This window comes from Aythya ferina (assembly GCF_964211825.1).
Source record: "Aythya ferina genome assembly, chromosome: 3".
Lineage (NCBI taxonomy): Eukaryota > Metazoa > Chordata > Aves > Anseriformes > Anatidae > Aythya > Aythya ferina.
Window position 1 is genome coordinate 980,169 of NC_140298.1, and position 17,187 is coordinate 997,355.

At 48.2% G+C, this 17,187-nt stretch overlaps 2 long non-coding RNA genes across 2 annotated transcripts; both read left to right on the top strand.

Annotated features, from left to right (window-relative positions):
• Positions 1 to 1,411: 1,411 nt before the first annotated feature.
• Positions 1,412 to 11,121, top strand: LOC311434751. Its single transcript, XR_014691708.1, has 3 exons — positions 1,412 to 1,509; positions 8,867 to 9,159; positions 10,601 to 11,121. It is a non-coding gene; the product is annotated as an uncharacterized lncRNA (long non-coding RNA).
• A 307-nt stretch (positions 11,122 to 11,428) lies between these two features.
• Positions 11,429 to 15,882, top strand: LOC311434752. The gene is made up of 3 exons (XR_014691709.1): positions 11,429 to 12,474; positions 14,501 to 14,547; positions 15,017 to 15,882. It is a non-coding gene; the product is annotated as an uncharacterized lncRNA (long non-coding RNA).
• The last annotated feature ends 1,305 nt before the right edge of the window (positions 15,883 to 17,187 follow it).

Consider the following 17,187-nt stretch of genomic DNA (forward strand, 5'->3'; position numbering starts at 1 on the left):
GGTAGCTCACCTAAAAGCAATAGTTTCTTCTAAATAATCAGCAGTAGTCACTCATTGCTGAGGTACAGTGTTGTGATCACGGCTGATGGCAGTTTGCCTTGATTCTGCTCTTACCAATAATTTGCAGAGATTAAAAAGGTCTTGGAAATGGAAGCTTAAAGAATTGCTTTCTAAAGACGTTGTTAGATTGAAAAAGGAACCTGGGGTTTCCAGTGCACTCTAAAATCATTTCCACATAAACCCCAGATTTAGTAGTTTTAAGTGTCGCTAAATGGCCTGTTCACGGGGAAGGGATGATGTTTATGCGGCACGGAGAGATCTCGGCTCCCACTGCAGACGTGGCTCCTGCTGTCCGTGCCCAGCCGGGTGGTGTCTCCTCGCCAGGGATGTCGGCACCTGGACAGCAGCTGCAGGAGGCATTTTCTCAGACTTTGTTGGCTCTGCTTACACAGAATAGTCACTGGCAGACGTAGGCGGCAGGGGTGGTCTCCTCACTGAACCTGGCACCTGCCCACCCCGAGGGCCCCCCGCCCCATCCATCTTTGCTTGATGACAATTACCATTACACAATTACCGTTTGCATTTTTTTCCCTTGTGACTGCAGGCGTTGCACATTTTGCTGCTTGGGATGAACACCGAATGCCTCGGACATCTCAAACCTTCCCTGAGAGCTGCGCACGCTTGATGGAGTTTCCCTTGGGACTGCCTCTCCGGCCAACCCTCACAGCCCTTCTGCTTCTGTGCTTTGGGCCCAAGTCCTCTCCTGGGAGCCCCCATCACCCTGCCCTGGGAGGTGAGCATCCTTCCACCCACCCGTGCTGTGTGCCCTGAAGCACCATGCCCCGTACCCATGTGGGTCTCAGCACCCTTTGGCAATAACCAGCTCCTGCCGCTCCTGCTGGCCAGTTCATCTCTGTTCCTGGAGCATGGCTGGGAACACCAGCTGGCCCCTCAGGCTTCCTGCCAAATCACTGCAAAAGGCACCAAAAGACTCAGCACCCTGAGGGTTGGCACTAGGTGCAGGCGTTGTCTGAGATCAGCTCCTGTAAAGGAGAATTACACTGATTTCAGCTGTGTCTCGTTCTGTGCTTAGCAAAATCCCTTGGGCCTGGGTTAGGTGGTGCCAGTGGTCACTTCCACTGCATATTGCTTCAGTCTCACTGAAATACCACAGGACTGCTCGTTCTGCTCCCTTCTGCACACTGAGGGGCACTGACCATGCCGCTTGCTCCCCATTCTTGCATTTCTTGCCAGTTTCTCCTTTTTTGCATTTCTTGCCTCAAACTGCAAAGAGGGAACTGGGGGGTGGCTGTGGGCTGGCACAGGTGCTGGCTGTTACCAGCCAGCCTTGTCTGCCTCCTGTGTGGGGCTGGGCAAGGCTATTAATGCCTGTGGGCAGGGCAGGCTGCTCCATGAAGACTGTGCAGCAGGAGTAGGAGCAACAGGGCAGGCTCCAGCCCCTGGTCCTTCTGCCCCCAGAGAAGGGTGCTTTCAGCTGCAGAGACCCAGGTAAATGTCCTGTGTCCCCAGATTTGCCTGGCTTCTGTTGAGAGAAATGGTGTGGTGGTGTGAGTAAAGCCATCTCCTGTCAGCTCCCAGGTGCATCCTCCTCTTCCTCCTGTGAGGGCCCTCAAAAGTTGGTCTATTCAAGAGTGCATGCTGCAAACAGCTTATTTAGCAAAGTACATTAAAAGGAATATCCAAGAGCTATTTTTATGTTTCCTAGTCACTAACACTGAAGAATATACTCCAGTGCTGTGTTAGCATCATCTTGTGCAGCTTGCTCTCAGACAACAGAACACAAATATTTATTTAGGGCTTTGGCCTTTGTTGCAAGGTGTCTCACACTGTGTGTTACTCTGGGCTGGCAGCAGGCCCGTGCCCTGGCTGGGCTCCTTTGGGTGCCTCAGCAGCCTCCTGGTGAACTCTCTCTCCTGGCTGATACAGCATTCTTTCATTCTGTGCTGGGTTCGTTTCATTTTTATTTAATATAGCTGAGTAGCAAGGATGGCTTTCCTCATTGCTGCAGTGTACAAGGCTCGATGACTTGTCCGTGTGGAAAAGCCAGTTGAATGTCTCAGTAAGACCTGGGCTGCAAAGGCATTGCCATGTTGCTCTATGGCAGTGTTTAAAGCTTCCTCCTGATCCCTGCTGCTTGTAGTTAATTGCTCCTGGCTGGGGAAGAGGAACTGACATGCATTGGAGGTGTCTGTGTCCCCACACCCTCCCTGGTGCTCAGGACTTCACACCAGCGGAGGAGGCGTCAAACATCCCTGTGCTGCTGGGTAGTGTGCTGGGGTGAAAGTCAGCCTCCCCTTTCCTGGACTTGGCAGAGGTGCCCTTTCTGCAGACATGAAGGCCACTCAAACCCATGCAGTTTCTTCCCCTTGCCAAAGAAGGCTTGGTGCTTCCCTCAAGCACAAGTTGTGTGCTAATGTAACACTAAATTTTTGTCCCCTGGCACCCATCTCCTCCTGTGCCTGGATCAGGAGGGAGCTGAGACGTCTCTTCTGTCAGATCTGGAATCTCTGCTGGTCTGAGAAATGCCAGCCTCTGTTTGTCCCAGTGATTGCCGTAACTGCTGGGTTCTCGTCTGTGGGAGGTCTCTGTGGTGGGGCTGGGGATCCCTGCCTGGTGCCCCCTGCCCTGGGTGCTGCTGACACTGCAGGGGCCGGGGACATCCTGCACAGGCTTTTCGCCCTTGCTGCGTGCCCTGAGCTGGATGTTAGAATGGCAGGTAGCAGGGTCTGGGCTCCTTGGTGTGTTGAGTCTCTTCTGTTTGCTTTTTTCAATCCTGAAACTTGTATTGCCACTGAATTACTGGCTTTGTGCTTTACAACATGGAGTGAAGTATGGCATTTCTCTACGAGTCATGCAAATAAAGGTTCTGATCCTGGCAATGAGCAATGATAAACCCAGCTAGAGAGAAAGGGCCCAGATTCTGTGAAGGCCCTCAAAAATTTGGTCTGTAGGCATATTCAGGAGTCCATGCTGCAAATAGGTTACTTAGGAAAGAGTCTAACGTGTTTTATATTAATAGGGAGAGTCAAAGGGTGCCAATACCTAGCCTGAGCAGTAGGTAGAGAAGTTGGACAATCTGCAGATATGTAGTTGGCTATAGATGAAACTGCAGATAGGCATGTAGCATCACACGTGTTTTCTTTGGAAAGGGGAAAGAATCAGGAAAAAACCTCCACGTTCATTTGACATCTCCTGATTTCTTTTGTTTGCATCCTTATGTCAGCCTGTGGTCAAGGTGACTCTGGGTTAGATTTAGATACAGTGTGAGGGAATCACAAAGTAGAGAGACTTACTGAAGGATCCTCTCCATTGCCTTTGAAGTCAGAATAATATTCCTTGCACAATTAGAAGTAACCATAGTTACTCAAAGCCCTTGCTCCTGGAGGCTGAGTGGAGCAAGGTGGCAGCCAGAGGGGGAGAAGGCACAGCGCAGTGGAAGGGGTGAGCCCAGCCAGGAGCATGTGACAGCAAGTGCTTGTGTGGGGCTTGGGGGCTGGAGCTGTGCTGGGCATGGGGCTGTGGGTAGGGAGGTGCTGGGTCAGGGGCTGAGCGTGGGGGCCCTTGGGTGCTGGAGCCGCTGTGTGTGTGGGTTGCTGGTGGCCCTGCAGCTGCAAGGCTGGGATGCGCAAGACAGCAGGACAAGTGTCCTCAGGGGATTGGAAGGGGGCAATGGAGCTGCGGGGCGGAAGGATGGTTTTCTAAGGAAATGACACCTGAGCTTTTTCTTTTAAGTAAATTAAAGAATGTGCATGCTGAGGGAAGCTGTGGTGTGTGATTTGACTCGCAGTACTGGCTATCAGGAGTCCCTGGGCCATGCTTAAAATTAACTCACTGAGCTTGGGTCCGAATGCTGTGGGAGGGACTGAGCAGAGCCGGGCTGGTGGTGGGGTGGGCTTGGGTCTGAGGGTGTCACCAACCTCTGTCTGCCTCGTGTCACATCGTGCTGCTGTTCCACAGAGTTTACCTCTTTTTGTGTGCAGTGTTTTAAAAGGGTGACTGAAGAAAGCATGTGTCTTGTGGCCATCTATAGCCACCATTCGCCATGAGAGGATCCACCAGCTTGGAGCAATTTTTCTCAGTCAAAATGGTTTGTGTGATGTGAGTGGGGTTTTTCAGGCTTTGTGAAGGATGTTAAATGCTGTGAGGGGTCAGTGCTCCTAACCAGGAGGTGGTGTTGGAGAGGGTACCAGCTACCTTGTTGCCACAGCTCTCCTGTGTGCTCAGCCCTGAGGTGCTCTAATGGCTCTGTCTTGTTAGGTGTGTCTCCAGCTTCATCCAGCACCTTCTGCCTGGGGCTGGATGAGACCATGCAGGCACCCTTAACATTTGGTCTGTATGCTCACTGAAACTGCAGGCTGGCCTCTTTCAACACCTGTGACAGTTTGTGGCACAACCTGGCACGGAGGAGGCCTGAGCTGGGAGGATTTGGTTAAATGAGCTTCATGGATGAAATGCACTTGGAGCAAGCGGTAGCAAATGGGGTTCTGGGGAGGCATCACCAGATTCTTCCCTGGAAATCCCCATTGTGGCAGCCACTGTTGTCTTTTGCCTAGATTGCAAGCACTTCTCTAGGGGAATTACCTTTGGATTTTGGAAGGCTGTAGGGGTGAGTGCCCTGCTGATGCCTTTCCAGCCTCTGGGGTAGGCTGCTGCACATGGAAGGGTTGCATTTGCAGCCTGAGCCTGGCAGGGTGCTGTCCCCTAGTGATTACTGGGCACAAAGGAGCCCTTATGTCACTGTTCCCTCCTGTGGGAGGCAGCACTGTTGGGGAGAAGCCTCTGTAAAGGGTGCCCCTTTGGAGTGCTGACATAGGCCACTAAGATGGACAGGTGTGTGGAAGCAGAGGAGGGGTGGGAAGGAGAAGTTTGGTATTTGAGCAAAGCACCCGGGCAGATGTTTAAGATGTGCTGGCCTCTTCCAGATTGCATTAATGAAGGATTTCATTAGGCTGAGGAAAAAAGGTAACTAAGGTTGAGGGCCTTCTCTTCTCTGCTGTTTTCTCATCACCAAGGCTATGCTACTTTCATACCCTGGGTTACTGCTCTGACTCCTTTTTCTCCTTTGGTGCTATGTGTGCTCTGCAGGCTCTGACCCCCAGTGTCCTGGGTGCCCCTGTGGCACCTGTCCTCCTGCAGCTGATGCAAAGTGATGGTGGCATTAAAGACTGAAAAAGAAGCCTTGCCTTCTGTAACCAGCAAAGCAGAACAAACTGTACAAGTGGTACTGCTGTGGGGAAGCTTGGGAGGGTGGTGGCTGGTGGAACTGCCCCGTTTGTTCACTTTTTTGCCCCCAAGGAATGCCTGAGAGCCAAGGTAGAAGAGGGGGAAATGAGAGGAGCAGTGTGTGCCTGTGCACAGTGTATGGAAGGAGCCCCGTACCCCAGCATGGAGATGTGCAAGCTCACCCCGTTTGCCCCTTTTACATGAGCCCACTCTGCTCCAGAGCCCTGGGGCCTTACGTAGGTGCTTTGAGTCTGTTCCTTTCAAGGGGCTGGGTGCGTGGGGATCAGGCTGTGTGTAGGATCCTCCCGCTGCCCCGGTCCCGGGTGGCAGTGCCCTTGTGGGGCCCTTCTCCAGCGGGCGGTGTGGACAGTGGCATCCCTGCCGCATCCAGGGCGGCTTGCCCAGCAAGCATGCTGGTGTGGAGGTCCTGTTGCTTTAATATTTATAGCACCTTTGCTATGTTCATTCTAACACTAAACTGCTAATTAATTATGACATTTGTACTACTTCATTTTTTGCTGTGAATCTGCAGGACCTGGCAGGCAGTTAATTAGCTCTCTCTATGCAAAGGGTACTAAGAAAAAATAATTGCTTGAGGAATCATCATGTTCTCTCAGAAAGGTCTTACCTATGAGCTGGCTTAAAGCTTGCTGGATTTGCACTTTGAAAGATGCCTCTGTCAAAGGCCAATCCTTTGGAAGAGAGATTTGAAGGAGAAGGTTATCTGGGAGATGCAGCTCAGAGGGTGTTATTTAGTGCTTGTAAGTCCAAGGGAAATCAATTATCTAAACAACCCCTGTTCTGGGATGGATTTCTTTATTCTTTTAAAAATATGTCCTCATCTTTGTCTCCATATTGACATGTACAGTCAACACACCCAAGCTGGGGGAGGCAACCTGTCCTCCTCGGGGCTTCTCACTGCTGTTGCGCAGGGACAGATGAGGATCTTCCCATGGGATGTTTTTCATTTTAAAAACAGAATTAAAAAAAAAAAATCTGTGGGGCATGGTGCTTGTGAACAACTCTGGGCTTCATCCTCGTCTTCTCTTCCAAATACTCATATGCATGTACCTGCCTTGTGTACCAAGTGCCTTGCTGTGTGCTGGGAGTGTTTGCATGGGAATAGCAGCACCTGGGGGCCCTGGGCAAGAGCCCTCATGGCTTGATTCCTGCTCTGGTGCAGCTTCCCTGTGGCCTGGCCAGCCTCACTCGTCATCCATGCTTTCTGGATTCTGTAAAGAGGACAGGTCAGGCCACTGACAGCTCTTCGGGGTAGCATGTGGGGCTTTGGGTTCTGTTGCCAAAGATAACCAGGGAAATGGGGTAATGGAGGTGGTACACGTGCCTATGGGGATAAAGAGGCATTTTCTTAAACAGATTGAAACCTGCAGTAGGTATGCTTGCCCTCAGCGCTTCCTTTGAGAAACTTGTTTTATTAGCAGATAGTTACATGTTGAGGTTACAGAAGGAGCATTACAGTAATGGAGTTGACATCTATATAATGGAGTTGACATTTTATTGAAAAAGGAAAAAGAAAAAACCTTAACAGGGTTACACCTCCCTCCCCCTTCCTTTATTTCCTTATTTTGCTGTCATCAATTGCAATAAGGCGCACAAACTTTGAACAGCCGTTGATGCTGGCAATTTAATAAAATTTCATACAACAGTAGGTGCTTCAGGAATGTTAGCAGGACTAATCAGTCTGCGGTAAACTTGAACTTTGCTGAGAAATCAAGGCAATAGCTTGTTCAACAGCAAATCATAACAATTTGAATCAATTCTTGGCAGTACACTCGTGTTATTAACTATTACGCACAGTCTTGGCTTCCAGTTTGTGTTAGATGCTTTTAGCAAGAAGTTCAGAACAGGGATCCTGGAGGACAGCACCGCATTTCTAAATGAATAAATAGATGTGCTTTGCTCTGTTGTGGCCTCTGGTTGTACTTCACATCATTTTGAATTGAATTGGTCTGAGGTGTAAAGAAAATTCTTTGCGTGACAGATTGATTAGGGAAGGTTTAGAATAAGAAGGACAAACAAACTGGCGTGGGCTTACAAAAATGAAACGAGGCACCAGAGCAAGGTGCCAACTGGACTGCAAAGAAGATTAGAAAAGGGAAGACAAAAGCATCTTCAGGCTTTGAGCCCCCGAGAAATGTCAATGAAGCATTGCTCAGACCTCCATCTCCAAGGGTTATGAGTTGGGATTCTCACACCAGCTCGTGGCAGATGAGTATGTGGCTGTCACTAAGCACCTGTAAAATGTGCCACCTCCTCGTTGCAGGAGGGCAGCCCTTTGGGCCCCATCTCTCTGTTGGGTGGCCAAGAAATGGGAACCACCTGCAGTTCTGCTTGTGCTGGGGCTTCCTCTCCCTCCCTGCCAAGACATGCTTGTCCCCTTCTTGGGGAGGCTGCCCTCATCCTGCACAAGCACTCAGGCTGGCTGCCATGTCAGCGCAGGGGGGATCCCGGCTTGGGGATGCTGCAGGAGCAAAAGCAGTAGAAGTGGAGCCAAGCATTGCTACTCAGAGTGCTCTTATCCAGTATTGCTAGCTGTTATTAATGTAGTGTTTTCCCAAGTTCACAGCTGCTGGGTTCCTCAGATGATCCTCAGTGCTTCTTTTCTTTTTTTTCTTCTTGGAAGAGCTGCAGACCTTACTGTCCATCTGGTGCAAAAGGAAGTGGTGACAATAAAAATATAGTAATTTAGGAAGCTCTGTGGTTTTCTCCTTTGTGTTTACAAAGGCTGCGATTGCATCCTCCCTGTCTTTCCTTGTTCTGACTGTGACAAAATAAAGTTTAAGAAAAACAAAAGTGAAATACTTTTCAGAAGTAATATTTTATTTTTTTTTAATTAATTAAAGTTCTAAGTCCCTTGTTGGCTTCTGTTCTTCTCTCTGTCCTACAATTTAAATAATACATCTTTCTTCTTTGGATAACTTGGGTTACTACAGCCCATTGACATTTATATTTCTAATGTAATAATCAAATGCTAAAATACAGAGATTACACTTGGATCAACACATTCAGTTCTTAAACCGTGAAAGTAATTATCTTTTCTCATGTACAATGATATGAAAATATTTTCATGTTAACCAGTAGTGGCTGTGTTGTTTGAATGTCAGCTGGTGGCACCACTGTGGTGCCCTGTGGCTTCTGTCAACTTGGAGCCTGAGGTTAGACCTGGTGGGGAGCTTTGGGGGAGCTGCCTGTGCCCCTGGGCTTGTCTACACCAGCCTCCCATGCTGGGACAGATCCTGCACTGCAGGAAGGTGCCTGGTAGCAGAGGCAGGGATTTCCTGGCTGAGCTTGGCCTGCTGTGTGTCTGTTTCTGCGCTGTGGCACACAAGAGGCACAGCTCTCAGCAGCAGGTGAGAATTGGCTCAAGCATCACAGTGTGCCTGGAATGAGGAGACCCTTCAAGGTTCCATGGCTGAGTGCGCAGCTGAGGTCTGGTTAGCTCCATCCCTGACTCCTAATTTAGAAAAACTTTCCAGAGATGCATGGTTGAACTGAGCCCTGAGACACCCTGGGCTTCCTGGAGCAAGGCTTGATCTCAGCCATGTTGTGGTGATTGTTTTTTTTGTTTGTTTGTTTGTTTTTTTTTTTGACCCACTATAAGTTCAAAACCATGCTGCACAGAAGCTGTTAAACTTTAAGAGCTTCTTGCAAATTCCCATAAAACGAGGAGAGAAGGCAATTAATCCCGTGGTGAGGCTGGAACTGTTCCTGACTGCACGACGCTGCTCAAAGAAGCGGTGGGTCCTGCATCGCTGCCAGCCTGAGCCCAGCAATGTGCTGTCACGATGAGATGTCTTGCAGCAGCCCTGGTGTTTCCCTGCCTTTGTGGTGTTTTGGCTCCTCATCTGAACTGGTATAAAGTCTCCTGTTGGTCCTCACTGGCCTCTTGGGTGGGTAAGTGTTCATTTAGCATTCACTGCGGGTGCTGGTGCCAAGCAGCTGAGCTTCAAACCAGGCTTTAGGTTCTGGCTTTTTGACCAGATCACCCCATTGTTTGCCCCTGAGCAGTTCTGTGTGCTGACAGCTTGAAAGCAATGGGCTGCTACACGGTGTGCTGTGTTTGAAATAGATGTGTGTGGCAGCTTTGATGGATAAATGGCCTGAACAGTTCCTGTGCCAAAAAGGTCCAGTTTCATGTGAATCACTGTGGGCAGATGAGGAGCCCTTTCCCCTTGTCTTGGTTCCAAGGCAACTGCTTAAATGCCCGGAGGTAAGGATCTGGGCTGATTGATAATGTGTTTGCCCAAGTCTAAGTATTTCTAAACTGTGCAGAGATATTCTGTTCTTAAACTCCAGTGTGTTTCAGACGATGTGTTTTTATCTCTCAGCTGTGAAAACAACATTGAAAATCTTGTAACAGTTTCAACCCCTGATGACAATCTAAACTTGATGGTACAGTGGTACAGCACCTAATAGAAGTTTGCAGATGTGACAGTGATCAGTGGAGACCTGGTGCAAGGTTTCTAGAAAGGACTTCAAACACCATGTTTAATTTCCTAGTGCTGTAAAGCTGGAAAATCAAACTTCCATCAGCATGCTCGCATGGTCTCATAAGGGGCAGAGATGAAGCTGTGTGTCCTTGTTAGCACCTGTGGATGCATGGCAGTGATTATGTTCCATGATGCTGGAGCGATACTGGGGCAACCCAGCAGTGAGTGGTGCATTGTAGTAAATATACTAGCATCTAATTCCTGGTTTGGAATCGCAGCTAAATTCCTTTGGTGTCCTGGCAAACCTGGCTTGGGGAGGGGAAGGAGCACTTCTACCTGGTGGTGAGGACATGGGTGCTGGGTGGTTATGGCTGGGCCCCTTGGAGGGCCGGAGGCTGGTGCCAGAAGGAGTGTGCCCAGCTTGCCTTGTGAGTCCCTTCCAAGGCAGGAGGATGCTTCAGAAAGCATTTGATGTGGGGAAACTGTGCAAGTTGATAAAGAAGTCGATAACAGTGCGTTTCTGAAGTGGAACTTAAACTGCTGAAAATACTTTGAAAAGCACTGACCACAATTAAGCACTTAATCAGGAGAGCTGCAATTTTCTGAGGCTCAAAGTACAAAAATCATGAAGTAGAGATCCAGAGATATGAAGGAAAATGTCTCTTTGGCAATTAAGATCCATTCTGCTCAAAGGCTGAAAATGGTATCATTGAATTACTTTTGTTGTACAGTTGATACACTGAATTATCTAAAATGTAAACCATTGTGCCTAAAATGCCACTCAATAAGTAAAACAGCTTCTCCTGCTCAGCTGTTACTCGCTCTGTGGATTGGATTCTGATGGTATCTTATTTCCCTTCTTTAAAAGAAGGTTTTTAATCAACTTCTTCTTCCCTCCCCCATAGTACAGTGCTGGCTGGAAGGAGCAATGTGGAGCACCAAGGAGAGGTTTTCCAGCCCTCGGACCTGCCCCCATCACCCCAGTTCTTGCAGTGAAGCACGTGCAGATGGGCAGGCTGTCTGGGGCTGGCAGGTGTGCTGACATGTCCCAAAGGGACACCGTGCCAAGCTGGGTGCCAGCCACACCGGGAAGCAGCAGGAGGTTAACAGGAGGCACAATTGCCCCACTTGTTTCTCCCTCCCAGTGGAGCTGCAGTGACTGAATCGTCGCACATCCAGCTCCGTTGTGTGAATGTCTCTGCTCTTGTCCTTCCTAACCCTGACTTGTTGATCGCAGATCGGCGGTAAGTACCGCTGGAAGTGCTTCGTGCTGAAACTGTTGCTGTTTCCACTTATTTTACACTTGATTATAGATGATGTAAAAAAAAAAAAAAAAAATCAACAACAAAACTCTACATCTGTGACTTGTCAGAACTCTTTGTCACATCTCTGAGTGCCAGTAAAAACATGAAGTCTGCATCCATCAGTCACTTCTTGTAGCTTGTACTCCCTTGAGAGCCTGATTCAGAGTCTGCTGAAGTCAATGTGAGTCTTCCCATTGATTCCAGTGGGTGGTAAGTCAAGCTCTTCTCCAGACTGAGATGGCAGGCGTTGTCTTTGAATTGGTTTGGAGTGTCCCACACCTAGTGTGGTGGGACCCTGATTCGTCTTGGGGCAGCCAAGAGCTATTTCAACAGTGAAGTCATCATAAACAAATACAGATGAAATCCTTTCTCACAAGACAGCTTTTTTTTTTTTTTTTTTTTTTCATGGTGGTGAAGACACAGAAAATCTCCCTGAGAGGCATGCAGACTGTGTGCACTCCTGTGTGTTTTTATTCAAGCAGTTTAGGAAGTGGGACAAGGAGGATGGAGCATGGGGAAGATGCTCAGATAACATGCATTTGGTAAAGACAGTTAAGGTTGATAGAGGTGGTGGCAAACTAAGTTGTCGTATACATCTCTGGTTGCTCCACTTTAGTGTTTGTTTCCAAAGCTTATAGTGCAGTACAGTGTCACATTAACGTAGCCTACAGAGGAGTTAAGGGTGGCTTTTATCCTCTGCTGACTAATGTGCTGCAGCCAGATAGAATGGTATAAATCTCTTCTTACACACAACAAAGCCAAAACAAATATTATGCAACGATTAAGTGACAACCCAAACAGAAGCAGGCATCCTGTGGGCTGAAACAGGAAATCTTGGGTTACAAACCTCAAAATACATTAATTTAATTTGATTATATATTTGATGACTATCTTAAGTGGCCCATGAATAATTGATGAAAATTAGAAAAGCTGTTGTTTGCCTTTAAAATCAGCCTATGAAAGGTAGGAACTGAATGTTTAGGAACATAATTACTGTTTGCATGGGTTGTGTGAGAGGTCCCCACACAGCCTATGACTGTCCCTGGCAGTGCCAGTAGCCAGAGTAGTGCATGTGGAATTTCCCCAAGTGTGGCTCCATTAGTGCTGTACCACAAATTAAGTAAGGATGCTTACGCTTGGTCTGTTCAAGCTGTGTGAAGAATCGTTTCATGCTCATGGGGATGTGTCTGCAAATTGGGTGCCTCTGCTTCGGAAGGCAGCACGGTGTGCTGACCTGCGGCTCCATCCCACCACGCACGCAGTGTGCAGCCTGGCTGAGGGGCACGGTGGCTTCCCGCAGCACTCCATGGCTGGAGGCCACCAAGAGCCATGTCACTGGCTTGCAGCAGCCCCCGAAGCTGCTCTTGAAGGCAAACCCAAGTGCCCACTGTGCTCTGCCCTTGCTCCGGAGGAGGAAGAATGAAGCTTTGCCCTCATCTGTGGCTGAGACAAGACAGGAGCCTCCTGAAATTCAGGTGGGTGCCGCTTTCCTCAATTACATAAGCTACCTGTGGTCTGAACGAGAGGGGACAACAGGACCTAGCTTCTCCCACTCTGCCCTAACCAAGTATGCCAAGATGTTGAACAAAGAACAAGTCTGGGCCACTGTGCCTGCTGCTGGGAGGGCAAGAGGGCAGGGCAAGCCCCATGGAAAGTGTGGAGATGTGATGGGGTCATGTGCCAGTGTTTCAGCTGGGGAACTGAGGACAGCATGGCATGCTTGTCCTGCAGTAAAAACCACACAGCTCGGCCTGGGGCACACAGCAGCCGATGGCTGTGCATCCTTGCTCATTGAGGAGGTGTCTGAAATGGAAGGGGTGAGCTGGCAGTGACTACTTGCTGTCGTCAGGGTCAAAGCCAAGATAAAGGGAGAACAAGGAAGATGGGCAAAGAGTCATTTTTAAAATAAAATAAAAAAACTTTTATTTGACTGGGCCTTTGAAGAAGCACGGTGACCCAAGGCACAGAACGCATTATTTACCTCAGGAAGCGATCATGAATTATACAGAAAGTTGTCCAGGTGCCCCTCTGGAGCTGTGACCTGTGGTGATTTGTGAACAGAGAGCGCGCTTGTGGCGGGTTGCTCTCAGCTGCAGTCAGTGTCACACCCCACGGGCTCTAATGGAGAGACGCCAGCTTCCAACAGCTGAAGATCTGACCTTAGGAGTAACTGAGAGGTAAAAGCAAGTAGATAGAGAACAAAAGCCTGTCTTTAGCATACTTTAAAGTTCTTAACCTAGATACAAAGCATAGCTATAAATGAAAAGACAACCCTAGAATTTTAGTTTAAACCAAACAAAATCGACTGGTTATGGAAAAAGTCTTGTTTACTGCTGAGTTTCAGTTTTACATTTGAGATGAAAAGGGGATAAAATTTAAGGGATTACTTTTAGCTCCCCATTTAAATATTCACATAATGATTTTAGCCAAATGGAAAGTCTAGACCAATTCAGGTTTTTGTTTTTATGACGTTGTTGTTCTTTAAAGAACTGAGGGTATGTTAGGCCAGATGGCTTAGAACATGCAATTGAGCTGATTTATTCCTTCACCAATGCTGGGGTGCCTAGAAAAATCCCAGTTCCTTCTGCATGTGCTGCTTATTCTAGCTTTTCTATGTGAGTTTTCTGAAGGCAGAAGCCTTCTTTAATGAAGTTATTAAGCATCTTCAGATTTCAAAGGGTTTGGGGCCAGCAGAAGGTGAACCCATAGCTGTCTGGATGGAGTGTGATGTTCAGGTGCTTTTTTCCCCAGAGGTGGTGTGCAATGGCCACAGTAACTTCCTTCCCCAGCCTCTCCTGCAAAGCTGTGCTCACTGCGAGGACAGTAAGGTCATGTTTACCAGCTGGCAGTCACTTATCCGTCCCACAGTGGGTTTGGACAGGCCATGTGCTGACCGGGTTGTTGTCACACGGACCCAAGGCTGCAGCTGAATCATCATGTTGTGCCGTGAGGCAGGTTGCAAACACAAAAGTGCGCAATTCAACAAGAATTGAAAAAAGGGGGGGGCGTAAATCCAAAGTGTCCTGGACTGTAAAAGGGCAAAATTGCTGTCAATGTTACAGCTTCTCTGTCATTTTAGGCCAATTCTGTGATCCATTCAGTAATCTCTCCCCACCAAGTTGCTGTCCCCAGGTCTTTGACACCTCTCTCTTTCCCATGTGGTTGCTTTACTGGGGCATTACCCCACACAAAATGCACTGTGGCAGCCTGCTGGTGCAGCATGGGTGGTGATAGCTTCTCTCTTTCCATCTTCTTAATCAGCTTGGATGTTCTTTTTTGAGCCTGGGTTGAGCTTTATTTCTGCCTCTTTCTGAAATGCTTACCTTAAAAGAGAGCCGAAATACAAAAAGGTAGGCAAGTTTCAGTTGTGCTTTTGCCCATAATATGGAGTTTTAAGTGGCCTCACTTGACAAGAACAAATTAAGCAGTTTTCTGAAAAATGCAGCATGCAGCTGCTACTGAAAGTCACTGCTCATGATTACACTGAATTCTCTTCTGTAGTGGATTTTTGCCTGGCTGTCACCTAACTCTAAACAGGACCATCAAAGGCAAGTTCCACCCCTACTCATGGCTTGTGGGATGCTTTTTGAAGTAACAGGCAAGTTTTTCTTTTGACCCTTAAAGCCTTTGTCTTTGGAAATCATTGGTAAGAGTTCCCTTCCCCTCCTCACTTATTGCCTTGCCTGGGCAGGAAGGTGATGGGGCTGACACAGTGCCACAGCCCCTCTCCAGGTGGGAGGAAGCTTTGGGAGTTCCCAAAACCTTTGGATACATGTGATGCAAGCTGAGCTCTATGTGTGTTTTGACAAAGGTAATGCTTCATCTTGCGTTTAAGGCAAGATATGGCCGGGTTAGAGGTCATTCATAGTGTGCAAATGGGTCTTCTAGGATCACTCCATGGCTGGTCCATACCCAACTCAATCTAAGGCACCACAGTATGCTTTGACTTAGGTTCTCACAGCTGCTGTTTTTTTTTTTTTTATTATTATTATTTTTAATTATTATTATTCCCTGCAGAGGACTCTTTTTCCTGCAAGATGTGGGCAGCACATCCTGAAGGCTGTGGGGAGAGGAAGCTCTGCTGCATGTTGTTTGAAATCTGCACACCTCCATCAGCCCCAGTGGGCGCTCCTGTCAGTGGTGTGACCAAAGGATAGGAACACCATGCCTGCCCTGAGCTCAGGGGTGGCATGGAAATGGTGCTCCTACAGCTGGGGCAGAGCAGGGCCTTTCCTGGCTACCTGGTGCTGTAAAGCTGCATGTTCCAGGAGTAATCACCACTTTTATTTTACTGGTGTGTATGTGACCTTAGATGCTAAAAGGGTCCTGAGCCTTTAAGCCCCCCAAATCTCCCCCATTTGATGTACTTCCTGGGGTCAGAGGGGGTGCTTGAATTCTTTGAGGTTTTGTCCCTGAGTTTAACTGGTATACTGCTGGTTTGTGTTCTTGGCACTAAAAAACAAGAGCTGTCAGAATACATATATGCTGTTCTAAGGTACTCTTTCCTTAAACAGCTGAAATAGTTCAGCCTATTTGACCAGACCAGGCTGTGATAACACTGTTTTACACAATTTATTCTGAGCAGCTTTGCTTGCAGTTTTCTTGATGGATAACTTTCTCCCTGAAATGGTACTAAACCCCATGAAATACAGCAGATCTCTATGAAGAATTGAGGGACTCTGATGTTTGCTTAAGTCAATCTGCAGCAATTCAAGGCAGGTTGTTCTGAGCTCTCTGATTTGTACATTGCATTTTGAATGTTTTCTATTGGTAGCATTGAGAAGGTTTCTGGCAGCTAAATCCCCAATGTGTAAGTGGAATTAGGGGCCATTTTATGCATCCCAGTTATCTCTGACAGTTCTAACCTTATTTGTGTAAAACAATAAAACACCTAAACATTAAAAGGAGATGTGATTCATGTTTTTAGATGACTTTTGCCTGATGTGTAAAACTTTGAGAAATAATTTGTCAGATTTGCATGCCAGCACATACCTGTGGTAGGGGAAGGGAAGATCACGCTGCTCTCAGACCCTCCTTGTTATCTGTGGGAAAGGCTTTATATTCTGTGACCAGCCAAGCTTGCAGAGTGCTGTGGACTGTGCTGTTGGCCTGGGGTGCCTGCAGGAGGGAAAGACTGCGCACCCAGTTGCCTGGCATTGGTCTCCTGTCCTCATTTCCCAGCCCAATGCCTGTCCCTCGCATTGGAGCATCATTCCAGGCCTCTGGAAACCTGCCTGTTGATCAAGGGTTTTGGGGAGGCAGCTGGTGTGGGTGGCATAAGTGGCCCTGGGGTGCTCCCTTCAGGAAGCAGGTGAGGCTGAGGCAGCTGGGAGAAGGCAGGACAGTGGAGTGCTGTGCTGTGGGCCTGCCAAAACCCAGCATGGGGCCAGGTAGGGAGGGACAGCAGGCAGGTGCCTCTTATGGGTAGCTGCACCCCAGTGCCTCCAGCCACCAGGTGCTGCTCTGTGTGCTTCTGTGTTCCACATGCAGGTGGAGAAAAGCCAGAACTGTGTGTTCCTTATTTACAAAGTGCCATTAGTCGCCATGTTTTGGTTCTGAAAGAAACGGCAGCTGTCTATGGGATGGGTGAGAGTAGGGGGGTTCATGTGTGAACGTTCCGTTTCCAAGGAAGATCTATGTTTTAAAGGGAATGTCAAATCCTGGAGATTGCTTGGCTTACTTACTGAACTAAAGCCTCGCTGTTTAACAAATTAAATGCAAAAATTAGATATGGATCATCTGGAGAGAAATAAGTGTGGAGTGGGTAAGTCTCTAAAGAAGGATAAATATTTCTGGGGCTGGAGCAGGGTGATGTCCTGGGAAAGAAATGGGGATCTCCCTCTTCTAAAGAGCGCTTGTGCTCTGTCCTGGGGAAAGCAGCAGGCTGGCTGCTGTGGAGCTGGGCCTGGGTGTGCCTGGGTGAGGTGAGGGCTGTGGTCCCTGCTGAAGCACCCCAGCAGGGTCAGCCTGGGGGTGAACAGACCGTGCTGCTCCCAGCAACGAGAGCCACCACTCATTCCATTTCACTTCCTCTTCCAAATGAGGTTACAGAGCTGTCCTGACTGCTCTGATACTTTCAAATGCCAGAAGAGGGGACAAAACCGGAGGCTGGCCTTGGTTTTGACACAAAATGTGACTATTGACATCCTTTTAGACTTTGCTCTAGCTAACACAAGAAACCTAATAGG